We start from the raw sequence: 27,094 nt of genomic DNA on the forward strand, positions 1-27,094 counted from the left end.
GGGGGCCCTTCCCAGCACTGCAAAGCTACCCATTTGCGAACAATTCTCAGGGGCAACAAGCGGGTCCGCAGGGATTGATATCCCCACCGCTGACACAGTAACCATTTTAACAAAAGAAATATGTAAAGTGCCTCTTGATGCCTATGGTCCGATAGGACGGGGATTGAGTGCGTTTTTGATAGGGAGATCAAGTACTACACTTAGAGGTATTCATGTGCATCTAGGGCTTATTGATGCTGATTATTTAGGGCAGATTCATGCTATGGTATCCATTGATGACCCTCCTGTCTCTATTCAGAAAGGAACTTGCATTGCTCAACTTGTACCTTTTGTGAGTTCTGTTCCAAATACAGCGGACCGAAGTCGCGGCACAGGAAGCTTTGGATTGACAGGAGAACCTCAAGTGTTTTGGACTGAGAAAGTAACAGAGAGCCGTCCAGAAAAGACATGCACTCTCACCGCCAGTGGATGTCATCCAGGAACTATATCAGTAACAGCTTTGATTGACACTGGAGCAGATGTCACAATACTCTCACGACTTTGCTGGCCTCAATCCTGGCCTCTTACTCGTGCAAGTTTTGGACTCCTGGGATTGGGTGGTGCTACAACAGGTGGCCTGTCGGCCATTGTAATTAATGTAAAACATCCTGATGGCCAACAAGCTAACATCAGACCCTATGTTGCCGATATCTTGTTGGCATCTGACAACAAGCAACAGTTGTCAGCTCTTAGACAATGTGCTGTGACAAATTTGAAAGCCTTTGGTTTGATCATTGCTCCAGAGAAAGTGCAGGAACACATGCCTTGGAAATACCTAGGTATGTTGCTGACCAACACTCAAGTTATGCCTCAACCTGTAAAGTTAGACATTGATGTTAAAACTGCTACTGATGTACAGAAATTGGTTGGTTTAATAGGTTGGATTCGATCATATTTAGGCATAACTAATCATCAGATACAGCCATTGTTTGATTTGCTTTCAGGCATCACTTCCTCCACTGATGAGAGGCAATTGACCTCAGCAGCAAAAAAGACCCTAGAAGAAGTTGAATTAGCCCTAGCACACAAATTTGTTAACAGGATAGATCCCTCTGTTGATGTTCAATTGTTTATTTTGAAGGACCATGAAATACCATGTGGAATACTGTGTCAATGGAATGATAATTGGGAAGATCAGTTGCATATTCTGGAATGGATATTTTTATCTTTCAGATCTCGGAAAACAGCTCCAGGACTTTATGAGCTTTTTGCAGATATTATCATCAAGGGTCGCAGGCGTTGTCATGAGATTTTGGGACAGGACCCTGTGACCATTGTGATACCTGTACAACAGTGGTATTTCGAATGGTGCTTTCAAAATAATCATGAATTGCAATCTGCCTTATCTTGTTTTACAGGCCAAATCTCGTATCATTTGCCTTCTCATCCTGTTCTAACACTGACTAAAGAGATCCCTTTTGAAGGCAAGCAAATTTGTTCTCCTGTTCCAGTGGAAGGTATAACGGTTTTTACAGATGGGTCCGGGAAAACCGGAAAAGCAGCTGTGTCTTGGAGAAAGGATGATCACTGGGAATATCAGACAGTGATTCAGCAGGGATCTCCTCAACTGGTTGAACTTTCTGCTGTTCTTTTGGCTTTTACTTTGTTTCCTGGTTCTGTAAACATAGTTACTGATTCAGTTTATGTTGCCAATTTGGTTAAGCATTTAGATCAAGCAGTGTTGTATAATATTCAAGAGAAACCATTGTTTACCATATTAGTGAAGTTGTGGACAGTTATTGGTGCTCGAAAACATTCTTACTTTGTTATGCACATTCGCAGCCATACATCATTACCAGGATTTTTTGCTGAAGGCAATGCCTATGTAGATTCTTTAGTAGCTGCTGCTGCAATCAAAACTGTACCCAATGTGTTGCAGCAGGCAATTTTATCCCATCAATTTTTTCATCAGAGTGCTCAAGCTTTACAGCAGCAATTCAAATTGTCTACTGCTGAAGCAAAGTCTATTCTTTCCTCTTGTCCCGACTGTCATATGACTCATGTTACTCAGTATTATGGTACCAACCCTAGAGGTCTTTCTGCGTTAGAAGAATGGCAAACTGATGTTACAAAAATGCCAGAATTTGGTCGCTTTAAGTATATTCATGTTACAGTTGATACTTTTTCTCATGCAATGGTTGCTTCAGCATTCACAGGAGAAAAAACTCGAGATGCTATTCGTCATTTTTATCATGCCTTTTCTATTCTAGGTGTTCCGTGTCATGTAAAAACAGATAACGGCCCAGCATATGCTTCGCACAAAATGCAAGCATTCTTTCGTGCTTGGGGCATTGAGCATTCAACAGGTATTCCACATGTCCCCACGGGCCAAGCAATTATTGAAAGAGCTCACGGACTTCTTAAACGTCAGGTTCAAAAACAAAAAGGGGGAATGCAACAGGAGCCACCTCAAGTGAGATTAGATAAAGCTGTTTATGTGTTAAACTTCTTGCGTCCCCTACCTGACTCACAGTTATCTCCAATCTTTTGCCATTTTTCTTCTTTGAATTCTAAGCAACCAAATTTCCATAGAAATGTCAAGGTATGGGTGAAGGATTTGATTACTGGTATATGGTCTGGTCCAGTGGAACTGATAACCTGGGGAAGGGGTTATTCTTGTGTTTTGACAGATAATGGTCCTCGATGGGTTCCTGCTCGCTGTGTCAAACCTTACCTAGAGCGTGCGGGAAAGGACAGGATCGATGGTTCCGCAGCTGAAGCAGAGCGTGTGGATGACACTGGCCAAGACCATATATCAGTACTTGAAGATGGATGAAGGACAGGAACGATTGTATTAAGAGTGGGAATTTTGTTGATGGTTGTGATTGTGATTTTGTATGTCCCCTCTCTGCTTGGGTTTTTTCAAAGGGCCCTGCAGAAATCCATAGCAGCTGTATTTACAGTTCAAAAACAAAAAAGGGGGAATTGTGGAAGGGGCTAGCAGCGGGCCTGTTAGCTAAAGGAGCAAGAAGTAAGAAGAAGAAGAAGCTGATAAGGAGCTTTCTCCAAGGCCGTAACCAAGGAGATCGAGAGAAAGAAGATGAGAGCATTCTGCAGCTGGACGAAGCGATTTTAGAAAGTTAGGTGGAGTCAGAGTAACTTTTCACCAATGGCATGATATTGAATTATTGTGGCCAATAGCTAAGGTAGAAGAAGGGTAAACAACTGGAAAGTGTATAAAAGATCAGCCATTTTCATTAATAAACTGTTGCCAAGTGTTACCAACTGAGACTGCTTGTGGTCTCTGCTTTATGTCGTGACCGCCTCGACTGCGACAATTCTACACCTAACCAGGCAGAGACAACGGGCCGAGAACAGAGACCTCTGGAATAATAGAGTTAAAGTGGGGGAAAGCCGGCAGAACTTTTGCTTACTACAATTGCAGCCAGAGAAGAGAGAAGTAAAAATATGTGGGAGCAGCCCTGCAGGCAGCAAGGTGAGAAGCAGGGGCTGGCGGCTCCAAGCACAGAGATTCCCCTGCAGCCCGTGGTGCTGACATGGCGAGGCAGCTCTGTCCCCAGGGAGCTCCTCAGAGGAGCAGAAATCCACCTGCAGCCCAGAGGAGACCCCACCCTGGAGCAGATGTATTCCCAAGACACTGTGAATCTGTGGGAAGACCATGCTGGAGCACAGATCAGAACCTGTGGATCCATGGAGAGAAGAGCCCACACTGCTGCAGGTCTGCTGGCAAGACTTGTGACGCCATGGAAAATCCACATGAGAGCAGTCTGTTCCAGAAGGACTGCACATTCCACCAGTACCTTTCCTGATTAGCAAAAACCTTGCACTTGTTCCAAAAAAGTGTTACTGGTCTAGAACGAACCAGCAAGAAATATGCATTATCAAATTTGTAGGGTTATACCATGCTAGAAGCAGACATATTTGAAAAATCAGAGGGTTGGGCTGTAGATTCTCTCCTGGGATGCTGGTAAGTAACACATGGATCCCTCCCAAGACATGATTCCTCAGCATAAGGACTCTGGTGTTATATTCTGGGGCATAGACTCCTGAGAATAAGAGCAGTGATAGCCTCTATAAATCTGCACCTATCCCAAAGCTGACTGCCGTACCCAAGAGCACCACCCTCCAGAGATGATACTTTAGAGAATAAGTGAGAAACATAGTAGGTGCTTAAATGAAAGGGTATCTCAGCAACACACCTTCTGTCCAAGAAAATGAGGTGCAGCCTTGGCTGAGAAATTATCTGAGGATATTTTTTGAGCTAAACCTGCTTTGCAAAAATTAATTCTAGTTAAAATAAATTACTTTCCATGCATCTGTAACCAAATTAAGTTCTTTAGTTTGCTATAAATCCAGCCTAGGACACAATGCAAGTTTAAGAATAAATTACATTGGAGGAAGATGGACAGCTTTCAAATATTGCTAAAAATGTTGTTCAATTCCCACAGTGAAAATTTCTTTCTTTACTGGGCACTGTTAGAGATATTTCTTTCAGATAAATTGCAGGAAATATAATTTGCATACATATTTGGATTTTTTTTCCTAAACTAACTTTAAATTTGTTTCATTTTCCTCAGAATGCACTACCCCACTCTTAGCACATGAGCAATGTTACTGCCATGGGTCCATTGTGTTTAAATCTCCCCTTTTACTCCCACCTGAGTTTTCCTGAAAATGGAAGACATTACCTGAAAGGTATATTCCTCACACATTTTTGCAAAATTTAGGAAATAAAATACTACAACTTAAAGGGAGGAGAAAGGACAAGACGAACAAATTTTTGTGTTGGTTTCCTCCTCCCTTAACAGCAACGGACTTCTTAAAACTGCCTGAGAGCAGTTTTAAGCATCCTGGGTGGGATGGGCACAACTTCTCATGAAGCTCAGCTTCATTAAGTAAGATTCTCATAGTTCAATTTCTTTTGTGGTCACAGAAACGACTAGTGCTTTTTTTTATATGAAAATAGAGCTCAATGGAAACAGGTAGAAAGAAAAAACTGAATGAGAACCTACAGGTCTTTCTTTGATGGTTTCCCCCTCAACTTTGCAGCCCAACCCTTTCTTTCAATTCATGTCGTTCCATATTAAGTATGCTACAAAGAAACCTTCTGGGCACTGCATACATTTCAAACATTATCCACCAGCCAGGCAAAGGGCATCCAAAGGTTCAGCAGCACAAGTGTACTTAGAGGGAAGGAATTATCTCTTGCCTCCGAGGACAAAAAGAGGTGTGCACCTGGAGGGTATCATGTACTCTTTTATCTTCACTGGAAATAAAAAAGAGAGTATAGTGCAGAGATAATTTTCCTTTCCACTTAATTAAGTGAATACTTACCCAATTTATTAAATCAGCTTCAGAATTAAACATTTTTATATAAAATTTTTCACATTTTTGCTTTTTTCTTGACACACTTAGAATCACAGAATGGCCTGCTTTGGAAAAGAAAGATCATCCAGTTCTAACATCACCACAACAGGCAATGCCACCCACGAGGTTCAGGTTGCTCAGGGTCCAATTCAACCAGGCCTTGAAGACTTTCAGGGATGAGAAATGCACAATTTCTCTGGGCAAACTCTTCCTGTGCCTCACCATCCTCACAGTTAAGAATTTCTTCCTTACATCTTATCCACACTTCTTCTTTCAGTTAAAAAAATCTTTCCCCCTTGTCCTATCACAACATGCCTTTAATAATAAAGTGCCTCTCCCTCTTCCTTTTTAGTTCCCATTATGTACTGAACGATGCAACGTCTTTCAGCACAGCACCTTTCAGATTGCTGAACATCCCCAGATCCCCCAGCCTGCCTTCACAGCAGTGGTGCCCCAGCCCTCAGATCCCCGTGGTGTCCCTGCTCTGGGCTTTGTCCAGCAGGTCCATGTCCTTCCTGTGCTGGGGCCCCCAGAGCTGGTCCTGCAGGTGGGCTCTCACCAGAGCAGAGCAGAGCAGAGGGGCAGAATCCCCTCCCTCACCCTGCTGCCCACCCTGCTTTGGATGGAGCTCAGGATACCACAGGCCTGGCTGGCCCTCTTGATCAGCATAGTCTGCTGGTAAAATGTTTTTACAGGTCAGTGAAAATCTATAATCCACATTGCCTTGCATTGCCAATTTCAGTGTTTACTTCCACTTTGAGGAACAATATTCTGGACACTAAAACTGCAGATCAGTTACCAGACTCTGTGAGATGTCTTCCGAGACAGCATCTCCACAGCAGGATCAATGCCAAAGCATAAAATCAAAACCCAACCAGCAGATTTATTGTGTGAGAAGAGATACACCTGTAAAGGAATGACTGATGAAAAGACCAACATAGATAAACACCCAGTACCAGAATGAATGCCTATTAGCCAGAAAATCTGTAAATGATCTGTTAAAAATATGTGAGAGTCAAAAAGGAACATGAGAACAAAAAGAGTCCAGACCTAGTTTTCTAATGGTTTCAATGTTTTCCTAACTCACCAAATGAGAAGCCTATTCACACAACCTTGGCTACAGGCTGGCTCTTGGAGATTGGTGTGTGCCCATGCAATGAGAAATTATGTCAGCACTGTGCAGTATGACTGAGCATGGTACTGCAGAGCTTGACAATGGGGAAATAGAGAAAAATTGAGCACAATTATGTTGGGCCTTCAAATTAAGCAAAGGACTTTTGACAATACTGAAACACAATTACTTTGATGTCGGTTTGGTTTTAGTAAAGTTGCCCCCTGAAGCGTATAAGTGCCATCTCTACTGTGCTTCTCATGCTGATGGAAATAAAATTGTCTCATCAATGAAAGTAATTGCACATTTAAAAAAATATACATACACCAGACTCAAGAGTTAGTTATGCACATATTTTAATAAAGATTAAACGGAGAATGACATTCCTTTGCATGAGAAAATATCTCATGATTCAGCAATCCCTGTCTGGCTCTCAAGCTCCATATTTCAATGCACAATCTTCTGTCCCCTTCATAAGCAGCCCGTGCTGGTCAATGCTGCAGACAAGACTGTGCGTTAAAATGTACCTTTGATTAGATTGAACCATCTATGACATTTTTCAATATCATAATTTAGATAAATACCTTCAGGGTTGAACTACTTCAAACCCTCTTTGATTCTATCAGCTGAGAAATTACTTACAATCAGTAGAACTTTAAAAATTTCCTAAAAGATTTGGGGACTTAAAGTGTATTTTTAAAGTAATTTTTGAAAAGTATGCTATGCAATATTCATGTTCCTTTGGACCTTACTAAAAGTCACTTTTGCTGAAAACAAGAATTAACACCATTTTGCTGTTTCATAAATCAGACATCATAAATTGCCTTCTTCCTGATAATTTAAAGGGTAAAAAATCCCCACCATAGCTAATGGAAGTAATAAAGTAATAGTAAGTTCACCTAAATACTTGCTTATATGTGCCATATTTTTAGAAACCATTGCTAATAATAATAATTGGGCAGCAGAATCTTAACCATGGCCAGAAATTGCACAAGAAACTAGAGAAATAAAAAGGTAGAAGTATTATGATATGAAGAGAGCTTCTACGCATGTTTTTTCCCTGAATTCACTGTTAAAGGATACCATGTCACCAATATTTTAAGATGTAATATTTAACAATGTATCTGAGTGCTGCCTTTTCTTTCTTAGAAAGTTCTTACTCATCAATTTCTTTAAATATTTGGGGGTTGTTGGGTTTTTTTCAAAAATCTCCTCATTGAAACATTTAGAATATTAAATTTACATATGGCTGCCTGTTTAAAATCTCAACTTTAGGTAGTCGCATCAACCTTTGATTAAAAGCACAAATGTAACTAGTTTTGATCCCTGACTCAATCAATCAAACTCTTAAAACTTCAAATTCCTTCTGTGGAGCCGGTTACTGATAACATATTTAAGCTTCACATTCTTCAGTAAACCTAAATTCTGCTTGATGTATTTTTTGTTCACAAGCTCACACTAAGACATACAAAAGCCAATTATAACAGAAACACAAATGCTGACATTCAGCAATGAATGTTCATTACAGGAAAAGTTAAAGAACCTTGTTTTTATCAAACACAACCAGGAAAACTAACTTTAAAATGTAAATGAATGCTTAATTCATATTTTTTACATCCCTCTCTGAATAATGAATTGGTATGAAGTGATACAGTCCTGTTAGTACATCACCCTATTTAGGCAAGCAGAATGTAGGCATTTCAAACACAATAACAATATTATTTTTTAGACTATCTTGTGTCATTTATTTATCACAGCTGTTCAACATGAAAATACAGAGGACTCCTGGCTGTCAGTCACAGCCATTGTGCACGAATATCCAAGACTCAGGCGCACAGCTGGCCATAACCAATTCAAGCTATACGCTAACAAAATAAAAAGTACGCTAAGACAGTGTGTTATGCTCCCCGGCATCATACACAACCAAAAGAAAAAGGAGACTTCTGCTGAAATACTAGCATACTTTATGGAACAGCCTTCCTTGAAAAACGTCTTTACTGTATTGTTCCTGAGACAAGTCCTGGATGGCAACAGAACAACCATGAAGTATCCATATTTTCCAAAGTGCCAGTTGCAGCACTGCAATGGGAAACAGCTGTTTCAGGATGACTCTCCATAGTCCTGAAATAATATGCAGACAAACACATGTAAATAGATGAATACAAGCATGAAGTTGAAAACCATTTTAAAGGAAACTAAAACATTGGTAGAGAAATGTATCTAATAAATTGCTTACATTTACATAGTTTAGAATATATTCAATCAAATACCCCAAACTCTATTTTTACTTACAGAGAAACAAAATAATTCAGATACTTTGATGTTACTGAGTATTTGAAGCATTGTGGTGAAAGTAATATTTTTATGTAAGCAATTAATAAACATTAATTTTTGAGATTTGCAGCACATACAGTTTAAAAGGAAATGTTAAAAAAGAAGGCACTAAAAAATGTTTAAAAACCCAAACAAACAAACTCAATCAAATGGTCATTGTTATTTTATTTATGGATTTCTACTATCCTCTGTGGCAATTACACATTTAAATGTTAGCTGTCTGTTGATATCCACATTAGTGTGTGATAAAAACCATAAAACTCTCATTAAACCCACGAAAGTGGAGAAGAAATAAAATTTACTTGCCATATCCATTTAGAATTCCATTGTTTTTGTAACTCATTAAGAAGACACACAATTACATTTGCACTCTGCCTCAGAAGTTTTGTTACAGATGTCTGCAGCTTTGGTAAAGAGAGGGGCTTAGTGGAAAAGCAAACACTTCTCCTGTTATTTCCCAGAAATTTTACTTTCCCTATAAAATCACTTCTTTTCCAATTTTCAGCCCAAATTATTCTTTTTTATGTTCACTAGTTAAAATTAATAGTTTTCATTTAATTTAGAGTAAGACATATATATCCAAACCTTCCTTGCAGCAGTTCTGGTACAAATGCTTCATAATGTTTAGTTTTTATGGGTGAGACAAATTGCCAAAGGAAGACACAATCTCTATTTGCCAGTGACATATTTTTGATAACCAAAAAAAAAATTCTCAAAAAAGGGTTTAAGATAAAATTGCACTCATTTCAAAAAAAAAAAAATTCCTTGTGATTATGCCTTCTCCCTGTCATTTCAAGATTAATAAATATATCCTCCATAATTTTTAAAGAATGAAAAAACTGAATAAAAGTTAGTATTTTGTATAGCGAAAGGAACCTGTAAACCTCTGTGACTTAGTATTCAGCATCATTTTTGCTGCTACTATTTTTATAAAGTTCTGGAGAACAAGACAGTTGTGGTGAGCTTACACTCATCCTACCTCTGAGGAGACTGGCCCAAGGCTTTTCTTAGTCAGCAACACTGACACAATCCTTATGCTGTAATAGCAATAACTTACTGTTTTTAACAAACAGCAGCCTTTGTTCTGAGGGGACTCGTGTCCCTCTTGGCTCTGTGACTTATCAAACACCCAAGACATCCAATAGTGCTTTAAAAGGCACTGCTGGATATACCTGATTGCCAAAATGTGGGGTTTTCGTTCTAATGTGTAAAACCTCCACTCTCATTTTGTGCCTGCTTACTTTCCATATATAACGCTTTGCATCCCTCTTCACCATACAAGACAGACAAAATGTGTATCCAAGAAATCATCTCAACAATCCATGAACAATATTTCTAACAACAAATATTTTATTAAGCTACTTTTACCCAACTGTAAAGTTAGCTCATAAAACAAACAAATAAAAAAAGTTCTACAACATGTACATAATTTATGGTGAAACATATATTTATTACACTTTTTAAACACCTAGCTTATATCTCAACACCTCTAAAATTGTAACACCTTTAAAGCAATAAAGTACTTTGATTCTTATAGATATATCTTTGGACTAACTAAAGACATCAAGAACAAGCAGCATTTTACCTTCTCCCGGAGAAACTGCCTACAGACTAACAGCAAGTGTCACTTCAGTTTAATGTCTGTCTGCTTTCAAGGATGTATGTCTTTCAAAACAGGGTCATGATCTAATATGACTTTCCTACTGATTTTTTTTTTCCAAGGTAATTTAAGCTGTCTGGAGGTTTGGGGATGTTACAGATTCTCATTTCATAAAAGTGGCAACACTTTAGGTAGTATCAAAACACCTTGCTTGTTCAATGCCAACAGAAAGTTCAAAGTATAAAAATACTGTGTGTTTTATAGGTGTGCAGGAATGGCATATTCTCAAAAATTCTAAGTAAATAACATTGAAAGGTTAAGAGTAATAAAAAATGGTAAATGTTCTCTCATTTAGTGGAAACTGCACAACTTACTGGATTTCTCCCAGTCCTAAGTCTTTCTTGACTGCAGCCATTTAAAAAACAACTGGGCCTTGCAGCTATGCAGTCAACTCTTGCAGTCAGTTGTAATAGTCAATATATTTCAATAGCAAGACCTTTCACTGTGCACTGGGAATCATCCCTCAAAAATGTTTACTTGATAAATTCTAGTTGAGAGACATGTTTATAGTCAACGATACAATCCAACTGTATATTTTTAAACCTTTATTAATAATACAATGCCTACAAACTTCCTATTGATTATATCTCAATTCAAAGCTGTCAAATGTTTTAACATTAATAACTATTAAAATACCTGAGGTGTCTATTATCCACCTAGTTGTATAGATCGGAAGCTTGAGATACAGGCAGGTTGAATGATTTTCCCATCTGTTCTCTGTGTGCTTTGGAGCATAACCTAAATATAGACATGTGGAAAAGTTCGACTAAAATGCTAGCTCCACAAAAAAGCAAAGTAACTTTTGCTCTTTTATTCAATAGAGACATAATTTTATCCTCAATTCACAAGAAATTTCCTGACATTAAAAAAAATCTGGTGACCTTCCCAATTACAACTCCACTGGGTACAAGACAGATGCAACCCAACATACGATAGTAAACAGGTTGATATAATCTCAGATTTTCTATGGCAACATTAAAGTTCTGGGGTGGTGGACGTCGAACAGCTTCAGGATGGTCTCAAAATATCTCTTTTCAGGACATGAAAAATTATGAAATGTAGCATGACCAACAACAGTTCAGGGTGGCACACATCTAGACTGGAATTAATAATTTATGGAATGATCTTTTATTTTGGTCTAGAATATAAATGAACATGCCCGTGTCATGCTTGCACTGATTTTTCTCATTTGCAATAAAATGATGTTTAGTGCCTTTGAATTCAGAAGCCTCTCTTTCCTGTTTAACCTATTATCTAGAGTAATATAATCCTGTGGAGCACTTGGTAAGTCACTTTCCAACTATCAATCATCCCTAAATAGTGCTCTCTCATTTTAAATCAAAAGAATAGAACAGATTTCCCCTTTTCTCCATCTTGGAGACAGCAGCAGTCAATAAAGCCATCCATTTCAAATACAAGATTTATAGCTGCCAGAATTTTTATACCATATACTCTGCATTTCTAAATACAGTATTCATATTGGTAGAAAACACGCAGCAACTGCCTGTAGCAGCCTCTAATGGGATTTTAACAGAAGCCTGAGCCTTATCCAGGTGTCTGCTAATTGACCTGCAGAGGAAGCATTTCATTGTGTGCAGCCAGGCAGCTCTGTTTAGATAAATCAATAGAGAAAAGAGAATTTGGGAGTTTTTAAGCAGAGGTCAGGGTTAATCTGTAAATGTGTTTTATCCCTTGAAGGATTTATATTAATCCAGTTTTGTCTCTGATACCACTGATTCAAAGCTTACATTATAACTGAAAATCTTCTCTCTGGTGCTTTTCTTTCTTATAAATACTCAACTACTTAAATGTGCACCGCCCAACAGGACAGCAAGGAGAATCTCCTGGTAAATCTTTAAGTAAAACCTACATACTTTTTAATAAGAAAACAGACTTACTGGAGAGCACAGGCCCCCTGACCAAAAAAAAAAAAAAAATCCTGATTTCATTTCTGTTCTGCGTGGGATGATTTTTTTTTTCAGTTTGATTTTTTCCTTACAGAAACTTTGCCTAATATTCTTCTACAGCAAATTAAAACCAGAAGTTGTTCTAACATAGGGATCTAGTCCAATAGCACAGTCTTTGACAGAATTCAGGCACATCTCAAAATCCAGGAGCATGAGAAAAAATCTGGCTGATATCCAGGATACAGAATTTTGTGGCGTAGAATAGAATTACAAGATGAACCCCAGTAGAACAACCATGGTCCCTGCTCTGGCTGGGACCATGCACAAACTACGGCTCCTGAACCCACAGCTTCCTCTGCAAAACATGGGATGGCACTGGGGGCATTCAGAGCAGAAAGGCTTGAAAGCTTTCAACAGCAAAAACCTACCATGTACAGCAGAGCAGATTTTTGTCATCAGCCTTATGTCCATATTTTATTCCATTGCTTTAATGCAGTAAAAGATGGTAGTCTGCCCCATTTCATAAATTCATCCATTTTATATAGCACAAAAGGCCCTTTGTATGATTTTGGAAATATCCCTTATTTAAGGCACTGTAATAAAACAAGACTTCTGTTGCAAGATAAATAAGGTACCACTGCTCCTTCACTGTCCTGTCACCTCAGTTTCACATTATTTCAGTCAGTCTTGTCTTCTGCCCCTAAGTTGACATTAATGTCTTTCCTTATCATGACATTTATGGTTTCCATTATTTTCTGCAGCACTCTATTGATTTTGAGATCTATAGCTCCTACATGAATTGTCCTTCAGAGCTCTGTCATTACTCCTACTTGTACAATAGGTACATGCCCAATGATTCAGGATCAAATACAGACAGCCTAGCCATGTGAGGGCTAAAGTAATGGAGGTACTCCTTTTCCCTCAGGGGAAATTAAGTTTCCTTAAAATTGTAATATTTACATTTCAATGAATAAATATACTGACCACCATTATATTGGTTTTTTTTTTCTCTCACTCCTAAATTCCTAAGGCCTTAGAATGGCCTCACAAACTATTTTTTAAAAAATGTTAAAAACATGAAACTATAAAGCCTCCATATAGGAGTAACCAGAGCAAGAATTAATAACATAAAAATGTGATAGTTACAACTAAAATGAGCCTATGCCAACCCAAGGCTAGATAGATTTTGTTGCTGTCCAGATGAACAAACAGAACTTTGTTAAAACCAGTTTGAAGATGGGATTGTGTTTTCTCCTCTCCAGCATCTCCACTATGGTATTCCTGTCTTATGCCTGAATTTGGGATCCCTTTGTTGGTAAACATGAGTACAACAGTAAAGTTCCACACAGAGGATTTCAGTTTAGGCTTCACTGATACCTGATTCCACATATGCACAAAAGAAGCCAGTTTTCAGAGAACACTCTCCTGAAATATTTCAGTTAGATCAAAAGCTCAGAAAATCATAAAAGCATTCTGTCTTCCCTTGGTATTGAAAAGCATTCCATATTCCCTTGGCTAAACTAAAAACTTACATATCTAGGCATGATTGTCAAGACTGAACTGGGTGGCTGGGTGGTCCACAGCAGATCTTTGTACCAGCAGGGTTCCAAACACCCTGTAGTATGACAATCTCCAAAACCAGGAGGAATTTGCAGAATTACAGAGCAAGTCTTGATATCCTAGCATATGGGGTGAAGTCTCTTCTGAAGCTTCAGTTTATATTCCTTTTGTGTGCTTTCCAGGTACATTTGGTTCTGCTTAGACTCATCACACTAAAAGATGGAATCTTTTGAAAACAAAAGCCTTCAGTAAATCCTGAACTCCACTGTGTGGTTGCTTTAAAAATAAGCCTGACATTTGCCCAAGCAAATTATTTTAGTGTCATGATCTCAGTTAACCTTCTCAGAATATGGCACTTCAAAACCATTTTGATAACACTTACTATAAACCTTAATCCCATAAATTTTTTGCCATCCCATTTGCCCTCGTTTATCACTATATAACAGCACCCACCAGCAAAAGGGGGTTATTTGCACATGCAGACAGGAAAGATGTCCATTGCCAAGTGCAGAAAATCCTTCCCCAGCCATCCTCTGCTTTTTGCTTTCAGAGAAGAACCATGCATTTAAAATGCTATCATAAATAAGTCAGAGGAAAAATTTTGCCTTCCAAATTAACTTAAATTATAATATCTGTGGCTAATAATTAAAGCAGCTCCACTTATGTGAACCCACTGCAGGACTTTTGAGCCCATTCGTTCCAAGAATATACCATGAAATTACATGCATTCTCCCCTTTATTTCAGAAACAGTTCATCAAATTGCAATGTCGAGTCTAAACCTGGGCTTTGTTTCTTTAGAAAAAGATGGGTTTTCCTAAGAGAGCACAGCACAGAGAGGCAGCCCTCACCAGGCATGTTTCCTGCCTGGCAGTGCTCGCCAAGAGAAGGGGAATTCTGTCATCATGTTCCTGTGCTAATAGACTGCCTGCTGGCAAGCACCAGTAGGCTCTCCAGAAATATGACACAGTGAGATAAAGCTTATACAAACCGAGAGACATAAACATAACCTACTTGTGTTAATCCTGTAAAACCACGAGTATATGACAAGGGGGGGCAGCACTACAGAGTGCTGCGGTCTGTGATTCTCCACCGCAGGCTTTCGCTGTGAAGAGACAGGATATAAATGCAGGTGTGTCTTCTGCTAGCGAGACCTCACTTCCATGCTCGGGGTAAGGATTCTTTGTATCTCAATTAGCACCCTTACTAACTAGGCTGGTTAAGACCCACTTTCAACACGCACGGAAAATAACACCAAGTCCATTATGTTAGCGATCAAAGCTGTACAAGTTTGTAGATTGTTTCAAAGATCAAAGACAGTCTGTCAGACTTCATTACCAGAAGAAAAAAGGGACTCTGACTTCAAAAGGCATTGTGTTGTCCTTTGTTTCCTCCTCAAAAATAATTTTGAAAATGGTGAGTCTCCTCAGAGCAATCTAAATTAACAAGGTTTTTGACTGTACCTTCTAGCTCTGGCTGTAGTTTGATCTTCTCATTCTTTTTCCTTTTCCTTTATGTCTATATTAAGTAAATGCTGATTGTTTGCCCCACTGGCTTAATAGTGGCACACATTAAGGAATAAAAATTGAAGCACTTCCTCAATCTGCAAGATACCTAAAATTGCTCCCACTGCCTCCCCCGACTGCTTTCTCTTGCTCACTGCAACATTGTCTGCAAAAAGCTATTTGAAAATGTCTTTAATTAGTTTTTCTATTTCCCTGACTGAAGTGATACCTTCAGTCAGATTCACATAACTAATTATACTAATAGTGAATAAAAATAGCATCGAGATTAGAGGACTGATGCTGCTTGAGCTGTAAGTCTTATGGATACCTTTTTAAAGGTGAGTTTTGAAAGCACTCACATTTTCCTGACTGCTTTAAATACTTTTAAATTATTCATAGGGGAATTTTTAGAATTTTCATAATTACCCACAAGGCAAAAAACTCATCCAGCCACACAAAGATCCACACCTGAATACATTTGTTCATATGTCAGTGGTAACATTAGTACAACACTATAAAGCTTTACTTGTACCCAGGGGTAATTTACACCATCAGTGAGGTCTCCACTGACAGTTCCCACAGCCTCCATCACAAACAAGCTAACAGATCTAAGTCAACAGCACTGAAAAGTTTAATCATTCTAGTGCAGGACTAACGGAAAGTGTGGATCTTCATTTAATTCACTTTCTCTACAACTGACAGTCATCCAGATACCACTGAGGAAGCGTGCCCTTTTTTGGCCTGTGGGATCTAGTTTTACATTTCTGAAATTGTGAAATGGGTGACAAGAACGGGTTTTTCCCCTATCTGTAAGTACTTAGCTCAAATATTTAATGGACAAGGTGCTGATTTACCACTTCTTGGCTCTTATCCCATAGATGATGATCACTCATCCATGTGAAGTGATATAGATATCTGGTATATCTCTATCTATAGATATCTATATCTATAGATATCTATATCTACCTATAGATATCTGGTAACATCCCCTTCTTAACATGTTATTCCTATTCCTGTTACTCTGTGGATTATTATCACTGTCTAAAAATTCCCAAAATTTACTTCAAGGTGACTCCTCAGGCACAGTCAATATTAATGATGTCAAAATCATGGTGGAAAAAGGTCTTCTACACATTTGTACTAATAAATGTAATTGCCTGTGGAAACACTAAGATAAAAACAATACCCACACAGAGTGTGCTGGACAGGCACTACAGGAACGGAGTCCTTAACCAGAAAAGCCACTGTTTGAAATGGTGTTTATATGTTAAAGTGGTACATAGATCCAAAGCAATAGGTCCACAATTGCTCAGAGGAGATAAGAAAAATTGGAAAAGCATTCAACCAAGCTGTTCTTTTCTCTTGCTTTTTCCTTCATTTTTTTCTTTAACCTAGCATTTAAAATTTCTCGTTTTGCACAGGCATAAACACATTGTTGGTGTGAGGTCTCTCTCAAGTCACCAGAGCACCCTTCTTAATTATTTGATTGCATAATATTTTAGACTATATAGATCAACTAAATCTAGTTCCTGACCACTCCACATTGTAATTCTTCATGGTTTTTCACATGATAATCCCTGAAGCATCATCTAAAATTTGAGAGGCATAAAGTAGTAAGGTAATGACAAACAGTTAAAATGTGAAACTGCAAACAATGTCTGAAAAGAGATATTTGGTCTTTGACCATTTTTTGCCTAACTTAATATCCCCACCTTGCTTCTTTCTGAAGTATTCACATGAAGCTTGACCTATACTTTTTTATATATATACGTATATAAAAAGCATATATGCACATACATACAAACATAAGAATATATATAGACACACCACCACATTCACTGAAAATATATATTTATACAGATATAAAAGTTAAGACTTTTCAGGGTTTTCTTTAAGGTCTTCTTGCTTAGAATGCGTCTGCTCTGTGCAGGATGGCTGGATGCATTCCAAAATTCACTTTTACTATTACATTATTAATATTTTTACTACTACAGGTGACATTTTTTTGAAGGACTCTTCTGAAATAATAATTCTGAGTTGCAGATGTGAGTAGTGTGGAGTCCCCAGCAGGCAGGAGGCAGTCAGCATGGTAGGCTCCAGGCTTGCTTCATAACATGCCCATAGCAAACCCTGTCAAGCAGGTAACCTGTTTAAGAGTCAGGACAAAATGCACCTGGAAGTCTTCTAGCTGGGATTTCTTGGCTTTACTATGTTCATAAAGACAAGACATAATTTTAAATTCTTCACAGCTGTCTTGAGTCCAAACAGTAAACTTTATGCACTTCAAATCACTTTTAGATTTGCTTCCTCACAAAATTCATGGACAGAATAAAAAAAGAACAGAATAGCAACAAGTGAGGGATTCCATTTCTTCTCTGCATATACACACATACACCACACACGCACACATATCTGTCTTAAGTTCTGTGTTCTGGCCTCAGAAAAAGGAGAGCAAATCCAATATTTAATTATCAACTTCTTCATGTCCACACTGAATTTTACTGTTAAACCTTGAAACAATGGTGAAAATTTCTCTTTCTAATGGGCAGCATCCAAAAGTCAGGCAGTCTGCAAAAATTTTCCTGCCCCATCTTGCATAAAGAAAGGGCAGCTTCTTGTACAAGGATGATATGAGGCTGCTCTGCAGCAGTTCATGGCTCAGAAAGTCACTTTGAATCTTGGAAGAGACCTTGACAGCAAAACTTTCAAGGTAAGAGCATGTGCTTCTGGTTTGTGAAATACAGGAACTAATGGATGCTTTTTTATATATATGTTTATTAAGCAAAGTGGAAATTCTTTTTCTTGTCCAGTTTATTTCTGCCTCCCTTAGCATATAATACTGGTTTGCTCACAGAAAAGGATGAGGGCAATCAACCATGTGACCTAGGTAACTTCAGTGATTTTGCTGCATAGCTTGGGCCAATGACTGGCTATGAAATTAGTGAAAACAGCTCAGCAAGTGCTTAAGATGCATGAATTAGAGAGCATGACTTAGATATTTATTTCTCTTTAAGAATATGTTTCAGCACTTTTGAAAAAGTTGCACATAAACCTAGTCTTATGAAACATTCTAAAATAGGATGTTTTCTTGATTTAAGATCTGTTTTTGTCTTTCATGACTACAAAAGCAACAAAGAGTTAAAGCTGAACAAAGACCAATTTTGGACAGCAGTATTCATAAAAGCCATCTGCACAAAGGAAGTGTTGTTTTTGCTCCTGGTTGCCCTATCCTTTTCTTCATTTTATCTCTTCCCACTCACTTCCCCAGCTAGCTGGCCTGACTGGTAAAAAAACTGACTTTATATATTGTCATCTTTAGGTTTTACAAGAGTTCTTTATATAAACAATGTTTAATTCCCAAATACTTGCAATGTTCTTGAGGGCCACATGTAGTTTATATTCGTCAGTGCAGAGCAATGAGCAGAATCCTCAGCTAATGGCCACCTTGCTCATTACACACAAGCTGGCAGAAAGTAACAGCCTCGTGGGAGCAAATGCTGTTTGCTGCCTGTTAGATAATGCATTAAAACATGATTCTAGTGAGTAAAGGGCATTCAGATGCCTCACAAGGGACACTGCACACCTGCACCTGTGAAATGGTCTCCTATCAAGAAGTATTCACAGGTTTCCTTAAACATGAAACAGCTTCAGGAAGAATATTGTTAATGGTGAAGGCAAAGAAGGAAGTAAGAATTTATAAAGAAATTTTCTCAAGGTCTGCAACAGAGGTCCAGAGCCAGGGCAGAAGCAATTCTGTGATTCACCCAGGGATCACAGTACCATATTTGGTGCACTTGGCTTTATGCTATACAGGCAAAAGTTGTCTCCCTTTACTCTCCATTTGTGCAGAACAATCTGGGTGACAGCTTTCTGCGAGAGAGAAACTCCTTGTGGTCTCTGGGCACAGGAAAAGAAAGCTATTTTTCTCCAAAAATGTCTTAAAAACACCAGATGTTTGAATAGGAAATGCCATAAACAAGGACCTCGTCTACTTGGAAAGGCAACTGGGAGCAGCTCATCACAGATGTGTTCTGAGTGTTCAGAGGTACCACTTGCCATAAAATGTCTTTTTTTGTCCTTTTTAGAAAAGTATTTCAAGTAAGTACCTAATGTGACTCTTACTAGAAGAGTGGCTTTTCATGACATTAAGTACGGTCCTGTCATGCAGCACACGTGACCTTTTTTGACAATTAAGAATAATGAACCTTGGATTGAAAAATGTGTTGAAAATAGTTTTAGAGATGAGCCAGTTGGCAGAACACAACCACCAGAAAATATCTCAAAAAATATTCCACCTACCCACACAATCTCCCTGTGAGACTGTTCTGGGAAAGATGCTGCACACAGCTATTTGTGCTTGGTGATAAAAGTAGAATAGTGGGGCTCTACAGACCCTGTGGAAAGGTTGGTAGAGGGGGAAAATCACAAAAGCCAACATGACCTGGTTGTTTGTTGGCAAAGTTTGTTGGTTGTTATAACTTGTGGCTTGTACAAAGCTAGGCAGGAAGGACAGGGTGATCTCAGAATAATTCTATGTAGTTTAATTTTAATGAAGTCCAGCAGTTTGCTTCACCAATCTAATGTAGCTCATTAACACAAATACATGTCTGCACAGATAAATTTAATATAAAATAAGATGTAGTAATTTTGCTGATCATTTATTTACAGCAAAAATGCATCTGTTGTAGGTACCAATTGATTTTTGTTTTCTTCTGCTTGCTGGGGCACTGCTTTGAACCCAAAGAAATTGATGGGCTCTGGAGCATACTGACCAGACTGTCTGGGAGATCTGAGAGGCAAAAAGAGCTGTCATTCAGGGTGCAAAAACAAGAAAAGGCACCAAAATTAAGGGCCAAATTGCAAGAGTACAGCTCCCACAAAAACCTAGCTGCAGGTTCACAGTGGCCACTGCTCCTTAACCCATAGCCAGATTTTGCCCTAGAGGTGCAGGAGCAGGGGGTTGGGTTTGCACTGTAAGGAAGGAGCAGCCTTCCTGCAGATGGAGTTACCTCTGAGCTCAGCAGACACTCCAGACACACCTTCCTTCGTGCATCAGGGCAGTACTGCAGAACTTCAGATAACATTGTGATAACAGCTTTCAGACATGGTAATAGTTTACAAGTTTTATTTTAAGCAATGAAATATCAATCCTTTGTTTTTCAATGTTAACCATTTTTTCTATATTATGATCAATTATAAAATGAATATATGAGGTTCTGAAGAAAAAAAAATGCAGATAAGTACTAAAAATTTCTGTAATTTTCTCAACATTTTCAGCAAAATAGTTCACAGGATTCTTATTCATTAAGGTAACCCAGGACCTCTCATTGTAGGGCTGTCCCTGTTGTTTAACACTTTGTCTATATATGCTTAGGATGAAGTTTCCTCTGTAATTTCTAATATTTAATTTCAACTACAGAATAACTAGTTGTACTTTCTGAGGAGAGAATAATAGTAAAATACTAATTGCTTTTTTCCATGCTGAAACAAAATAAATTTTGGAAAAAAAATCCTATCTATTAGCGTACTCAAAAACTGACGTGAGTGTGCTGCAAAAAGAGCTGAATTCAAGTTCCCCAGGCAACCACCACTTTGGCATTTTCTAACCCAGTTTCCCACTTACTTTTCCCTTAATACCACTATGAGACAGCAAGGTACAAAACACATACTCAACACTTAGCATAGGGTATTTCTGCTCACAGTTTTCTTGAAGCAGAGGTGTATTTATAAGCGATTGGAGGCTTGGGGGCCTGGTTAACTCACTGCTGGATGCCTATATGTGGATTTGAAGTCTTAATAGACAGCTAGGGCACAGTAAATCCACATGCAAAGGCCAATTTGAAATTCATAGTTACACTTCAGCCTGGGAAGGCAGTACCTACAGTGCCTTGGGCAGGCTGTAGCCACAGCTTCTGCAGCATAAGGGCAATTTTGGTGGGCTTTTTTCTTATGGGCATTTTGTCCCACAGCAGCGTGGGTAGGAGATGGAAGAAAATCCACTGCCATTTTCTGTTCATTACCTCTAAGGATAAACAAAATAGCAGAACTCCTCACACAATGGCAAGCCATGGAAACTAACCTAAAGCTTATGCAGAATATTGAGAAGAAGCGAGTCTTGGCGAGATGAGGAGAAAAGAATGTGTGTTAGCGACCTTGACTTGATTTCAGAAAATGTGACATGAGAAAAATATGGATCTTTTCACTTGAGGGATGTGAACAACTTCTCAGTCCTGTGTCACTGGCAAGATTTGATTGAAGGCAGTTCAGAGCAGCAAAGAGATAAGGCTAGAGAAACCTTCATCCTGAATCTCTGGGTAAGCCAGACTCTGGAGGCTGATCCCCACAACATAGTGTGCTGTTTGTCTCGCTGCTTGAGCGAAATGGCTTTAATTTACTGAGCAGAGGCCCTACTCAATCACACCATCATGTGGTCAAGCAAGCTGCTCACATGAAAGGGGAAACTAGCATGCTAATTTTTAATTTTCCCACCCCGAGAAAGAGGGATCAGGTGGAGCCAGCGTGGAAGGAGCTGGCCATGGAGTGGCACCGCCATTTGGCAGCACAGGTGCTGTTTGTAGCAGGGAGGCTCCGGCAGCTCCTCGGCGTGCTCCTCATACTGCACGTCTGTGCATGTGCACTGCGCTGCCTCTGCAGCCGCAGCAAGATGCTAAATCTGTCATTGTCTGTCTCCGAGTTGACTCCAAGTGCTGTCTGCTGGCAAATGCTGACACACAATGCCTGAATGGGGGCTCTGTGGAGTGTGCACTCGCATCGCCCCGTCCACCCGTCTCATGTTCCCGGTCTGATGAGATTTGAAACAGTCTTTCAGGAGCTATAGGTGTTAGATGAGATGGGAAGTCTCATCTAGCACAGCTGGGAAATCTCCATTTTAGGATCCCTATAAGAATTATCAATCAACAACTGTTCAGATTATGACGAAGGCAGTTTATTCACGCTTCCTTCACACAAAAATATACATATTTCCCAATGCCTCCAGGGGTCTCCTAGAAATTATAAAAATAGGATAAAACCTTTCACAATAGGCTCATTGTGACTGATGTGCTACTAAAGTGTAGCAGATTGAAACTGCATGGCATGTTGTGCCATAATGTCTGTATCTGGATTATTCCCTCTTTCAGCAGCTATCAAATATGGTTTTATCTTTTTTTTTAAAGTAGTTTTTGCTGAGTGAAAGTAATACAGTCCCTCTGAAGCTTCTGAGGCTTATAAAAAAAGGTACTTTATTTTTTCATTTGTCTGCACACACTTGGGGTTCCTACAGTTTGTGCTCAATCAGTAAAACTGAATGGAAATAAAAATGAAAAATGAAAGATGTAAAGCTCACGGATTTATTTTTATCTTGAGAACCTTCAGGAAGGAAGATTTTTCAGCCTCTAATCTTAATGATACAGCAGTTAGAAGGAGTGATTTTCTCTGTGAGCTTTACACATTAATTAAGCTGTATTGTATATTTTTAGTTGAACTAGTCCTTGTTAATACCACCTCTGTGAATCTCCCCTTCAAAAAAAAATATTCTAGTTGCAAAACAATGCTTGATTTAAACAAGGCAGTTAGAAGAGTCGGCAGTCTATATGAGAGTAGCTGATTTTATAGTCTATTAAGAGAAAATCTTTTACAACAAAGTCCTGATCTATCTGTTTATAAAATAAGTGTTTTGAAAGAAGAGATTACTTGAAATGATTTTGTGTGGGTATCCTTAATGCTCAAATGCAGACGCAGATGCTCGACATAAAAGGCACAAATTTACAACAAAACACAGTTCAACATATGTGCATTTATTGTCCAGATCTTTTTAAGCTGTCAAATAGTTTTCAAACAGTATTCAGCACATCTCTCAAATATCCCAGTAGTGTGAGGTGACTGGTGCTGCATTTCTCCTTTTACTGAAATAACAAGGTCAAAATGTTCCATTTTGTGTGAATGCTCAATATAAGACAACTGAAACCTTATTTCAGAAAGTACTTAGAGTTCTATAGAGCCTCATGTTGAAAGCAGAGTTCAAGGATCTTCCCGCAATTTAAAGGTCTCTGTCAAGCACAGGGAGCAGGTGCCAATCATCTGTGAAAAATGTAATCTAGGTCCCCATGGCAAAGGCTGAAATAGCCACATCTCTATGGCAGGGCTTGCTGGGAGAGGCTTCTTTCCCTCACTGCACAGCCTGGCTGGGCTCTGCAGCTCCTGCACAAAGCTAATCTTTTAGCTACATACTCTCTGTACATGGGCTCATCTTAATTAAAGCAGCCATTTGAAGTCCTCCCTGCAGCTTATAAATTTTCAGCTTTTCAAGTCCTGATGTGCTCTGGAAAAGGGTGCGGCCTAAACACTGTTTGTGTCACTTGCTGCTGTGGACTGCTCTGCATCATGGCAGTCTGATGGCACACCTGAAGGAAACATCATTTTAACAGACACACATCAGTAACTGCAGCAATGGCTGGTGCTGCCTAGGACTCCTCTCATTCTTCTACAAGCAGCTTCCCCCCTTCTCATGCCATTACACAACCTGGCTCCACAGTGCATTTGATCACCTTTCTACCCTGGAGCCTTTGAAAGAAATAGAAAACGCATTTCTATTTCACCCATTTTCCTGACCTTTTCATACTTACTACCATGTATTAACAGTAACAAGACATCAGTCTTAAACCAATTTTTTTTCAAAGTTCTTTGAGTGTTTGGGTTGAACTAGAAGCAATGATATGAGGAATCACTCCACACCTCCTTAGCACAAATTCTCTTCAATCAAAAAAGACGATTTAAAAATATTCATATAGACATTACAAGAAAGATGAGAAAAAGAAAGGAAGTGTTTTATTGCTCCCATATCCTGCACACAGCTTTCCATTTGTAACTCCCTAAACCAGAAGTTACAGCCTGAATGCACAGCTCTGCTTTGCGCTACTGCAGAACAACAGGGCCTCTGAAAAAAGTACCCAAAATGTCAGCAATCCACGGGCCACTTTGGTGAGCCACAGCTCTACAAAACCCAAAGCCATTACTATGATTGCAATCAGCTGTTGGCTTGACACTGCTTCCTACAGGATTTTCTTCTACAAGGGGCATCTAACGTACATGCTACCATTTTACTTATGTTGTCCTCGTTGGTGTGGCATGGTCGCTGCACGACACTGCCGTCATGCTAGAATAGGAATGCTCATTTTTATGGGGATATGTAACATGGGCTTTTAATTTGGGCCCACTGTTTTCTTTTTATCCTATAGCAGTGATGGGAGTTCTCTCCTCTCATGTTCTTCAGAGACAGGTGCTTCATTTTATACAAGCCTGAGGCTGTGTTTACTGTAGGGAAATATGCTTCCTCCATGAAAAATCCTGTTGGGACCAGAACTAAGACAAATCAATCATTCCACAGATTGGAAATGGATGTTGGAAGCAGAGCTGTGTAAAATTATGAATTCCAAGACTGAGCAGATAAATCCAGCCTCTGATTTATTTAGCAAGTCTTTGCATCTCTGAGTCTGCACCGCAATTTGGGTTCAAGCCTCCATAAGGTTACTAGAGCAATATCTCTATACATATCTAAAGAGCCTCAAAGTGGTTTCCTCTCATGAAATTTTTTCTCTGAGAACATACAATTTTTGTTTGAATTTAATTGTTTGAATTTAAAGAAGTTTCCAACTGCATTCCAGGCAATTAGCTGCTTATTGGTGAAAGCATTTCCTTGTGAGTTCCGTGGCAAGTAATGTATTACACAGACAACAGACATGGGTACTACTACTACAGTATTACCAACTCAACAGCTGTGGAGGAACAGTCCCCAGAATAAAAATGGGGTCAGTTCATGACAGTGATGCAAAAGAAATGCATGGAAAACACCCTAGATTTGAAAGCCTGTGGTACAAACCAGTTACCACAGAGTAAGAGATCTGCTCTCTGAGCACAGTGGTGTTCAGAGGTTGTTCATGCTTCTCCTTTTCTTGTTCTTGGTGAATCTGTGATTAAACAAATAGGGATTCCATTTAGAAAGAGAATTATATATGCCTTCTTTCCCTCTAGCACCTAAGTCACAATGAATCAGCTCTTCATCTACATCATTTCAAACCTCCTCAAGATTTACAGTAATTCAACAAAAAAGATAAAAGTAGAAATTATCAAGACACTAACCACTGTGAAGCCCTGCTCACTCTACCTAGGTCGTTTGCTTTCCAGCTGTCCAAATCCCATTGCTCTTTTTTGGTTTCCACCATTTCAATCGGGCAAGTACATTTTAGACACCCTGAAGGGTAACTACCATACTAAATAGTGACATCCTGAACATCATTAATACAGTACCTCTTGACACCCATGCCACTCAACACATTTGCTAAATTGCTCTGAACATGCCAAGTGAGCAAACAAAAAAAACTCAACTCCAAAAAAGTCTGAACTTAAACTGGTACAGACTTTTTTGGAGTTGAGTTTGGAGTTAAACTGTGCCCTCCCCATTATTTCCTCTGCATTTTTAACATACACCTTCTACAGCTTAAAAAAATAATTACTTTCATTCTTGAAGTCATTTGGAAAAGGTATTTGTGAAACAGTAGGATTGCAAGAAGACAGATTATTGTTAACAATGAAGAAATTTACATTAACTCATTACCTCTGTTTATGACTGCCAAACACGTAAGATTCTATTATTGACCCTCTGAACCTTGAATTTCTGATGACTTAAAATTTACAGGTGCATTTCATTTTCTTGCCTACCATTGATAATATTGAATAAGTTGTAGCTAGCATAGTCATAAATGAGATAAAAAATTAGGAAAATTTTTTTTAGGAAAATTAGGAAAATCAGGAAAATTACAACTGCTTTTTCTTACATTTCAAGACAACAAATAAAAAAAATGCAAATTCTTGTTTAGCATTTGACCATTTTACTCAAAGTAGTAGAGCAATTTTCTTTGCTACTTTTTTAATAGGAAATGGGAAGGTAATTTTGAAATCTCTGCTTTTACTGAAACCAATGTGCAGCATCTTCATTATTTAGTCACTGCTGATTAAGTTAACTCTGGGTAAAGTATGAGTCATTCACCACTATACAAATTCTTGTGCTCTTGTGTTACATGAAGCAGAATAGAAAGAAGAAATTGTCCAAAATATTTTAGCACTTACTATTTGGAAGACCTTAAACTACAGTCAGGCACAAGGAATAGACAGCAATGTTCAGAGATTAATATATACATTTTACAGCTTGGCCCTCAGGCTGGCTGTGTGCTCCTGACTCCACGCAAGATTTCAAACAATAATAAGTAATAAGGAAAGAGGACTACATTTTGTGAGAACCTCAAGTAACTACCACAGCCAATTCTCCTAATTTTTGAGGTATTGATGTATTGTCCTCTGTTATTTTTGTAGGAGCAGAGAAGTCAACAGCATGAGGTACTCTTTGTGTTTTGGATATCAATGCAGATAAAGATTGTTTCAACATACAGCTCACTCCCTTTGAATGAAAGACCATTAAATTTTACCTAGCTGACCTTGTAAGATGTCTAAAATCAAGGATGTTAAAATCTAAACAGTGTCCAGCTAAAGCACATTTCCTAAATAGTGTTTCAGTCTAGAGCCAAGAACAGCAGGATGGGGAGTATTGGAAAAGAAACACCACTTCCTTTGACAGCTTCTCCAAGTGATTCATCCCCC

General features: G+C 38.8%; 1 long non-coding RNA gene across 1 annotated transcript in view; it reads right to left on the reverse strand.

Annotated features, from left to right (window-relative positions):
* Positions 1–8,050: 8,050 nt before the first annotated feature.
* LOC135460047 (uncharacterized) overlaps positions 8,051–27,094 on the reverse strand; it is a 29,242-nt gene continuing 10,198 nt past the window's right edge. The window contains exon 3 of the long non-coding RNA XR_010443148.1: positions 8,051–8,599. This is a non-coding gene — a long non-coding RNA (uncharacterized LOC135460047). The remainder of the gene's footprint in view (positions 8,600–27,094) is intronic.

Source organism: Zonotrichia leucophrys, chromosome Z (genome assembly GCF_028769735.1).
Source record: "Zonotrichia leucophrys gambelii isolate GWCS_2022_RI chromosome Z, RI_Zleu_2.0, whole genome shotgun sequence".
Classification (NCBI taxonomy): domain Eukaryota; kingdom Metazoa; phylum Chordata; class Aves; order Passeriformes; family Passerellidae; genus Zonotrichia; species Zonotrichia leucophrys.